The sequence below is a fragment of the Egretta garzetta genome, unplaced genomic scaffold, assembly GCF_000687185.1.
Source record: "Egretta garzetta isolate BGI_Z169 unplaced genomic scaffold, ASM68718v1 scaffold888, whole genome shotgun sequence".
NCBI classification, from domain to species: domain Eukaryota; kingdom Metazoa; phylum Chordata; class Aves; order Pelecaniformes; family Ardeidae; genus Egretta; species Egretta garzetta.
In genome coordinates, this window is record NW_009260628.1 from 14,888 (window position 1) to 16,664 (window position 1,777).

The window sequence follows — 1,777 nt, forward strand, 5'->3', positions numbered from 1 at the left end:
ACCACTCTGCTTGGGCAGGGGCTCACATGGCAGCCCTGCACCCACATGTCCACACATGGGTGGCTCTGCCCCATGCTTGCTTCGTGAGCCCAGTGTGGAGCTGTGGCAAAGGCTCCCCCTCCCTCACCGCCTGGCACTGTATCCTGCACAACCCAGTGAAACTCCATCACATGTGCCTTGCGTGGGGCACCTGCACCAGGGAAAGACCTAGGCTCCTGCCCCTGGAGAGCTGCTCCAGACAGGATGGCAGGGTGATGGGCACAGTACCCAAAATCTGGCTGGGTGGTGGAGAGCATGGTGCCAGAGCAGGGCTGGCAGCACCGGAGTCTGTGGGAGGATGTGGGTCAGGCCAGGGAGGGGATGGGAGCAGTGCAGAGTAGAGCTGGGGGGACACACCACCCCCATCCACCTTGGGAATGGATGGGATTGGAGAGGGAAGGGGAGCAGGGCCTGTGCAGTGGGATGCAGGGCTCTGGGTGTGCTGGGCAGTGGGGCTCAAGGTCTCCTCTGCAGCTGGAGGACAGCCCCTTCCCACCCAGCCAGGTGGGCAAGAAAGCTGTTTGCTTGTGGCAGAGGAATCCTGGCCCCTCCAAAGACCCTTGGGACCATTCCCATCCCCAGGGGAGGCAGCAGCAGGCTGCTCCCACATTCTGGTGGGCCTGCCAGGATCCAAGTTGTTGGGTACCCTCCCCTCTCTGAGCCAGGCACACGTGGCACCATGCTGCTGCCAGAGCTTCCTTTGCTCACTGGCAGGGTCCACAGCGTGGGGACCAGCTGGCAGTGGGGCCGTACTCCCCTCTCCCCATGCCAGTGCTGGGGGCTGTTCCTGGCTCCCTGGAAGGGGGGCAGCCCTGCCTGAGGGGATGGCATGGTTGCATGGAGCAGTATCCCTGCCTCGGTGGCTGGGCGCCCCAGCCATCCCTCCGGGCTGTGAGAGTGGGACAGGCTGCTCTTGCTCCCAGCTGGAGTGCTGGCATGCGGATTTGTGCCCGCAGCCCAGGGGCATGCTGCTGGGCTCTTCCCCTCTGGAGAGGACTGCCTGGCCTGTGGCAAGGGCTAGCCATCCTGAGTGCCACCTTGCTCATGTTTGTGACAGTGCTACAGCCAGGTCAGAGCCAGCTCCAAAATCTCCACAGCCTTGCCAGCAGTGCTGGCAGACACCGTCCTCTGCAGTCCAGGTTAATTGAGCCTCTCCTCCCAGTCTCCCGTTCCTCCCAGCGTCTCCTTCCTATGATCACATCCCTGTGCAGACACCTTCCCCGGACAGCCCAGGAGGACCTCACCCCACAGAGCCCCTGGGAGAAATAGTGCCAGCAGGGTGGGGAAACTGAGGCACACAGGAGTCACCTGGCAGAGTATCCTCATTTTCTCCCCAGGGCCTTCCCCAGCCCTGGAGGGAGGAGAGGGGATGAGATCCCCAGCCAGGTGACTGCCTGCTTCCTTTGGTCCTGCCAAGGGAGCAGTGATTGGCATCAAGACTTGCCAGGACCTTGGATGCCGGTGGCCCCTTGGGGCAGGGTGAGCTGGGGCTGAGCCCAGCTTCGTCAGCACCCTGCAGTCCTCCTGGGTTCCTCCCATGGGATGGGCTCCCACAGCACTGCTCCTGCTCAGTGCTGGCTCCCGGCTCGCTGGGATACAGTCCTGTCCCAGGGAAGCCTTGAGAGTGAGCTGCAGCCAGGAGGGTCCGTGCCTAGGCATGCCAGAGCTGTGGCAGTGCCCACAGGTCTCGGTGCTGGTAGGGTGGCACAGGCTGGGGTGGGTGACAAGGTGTGGAAAG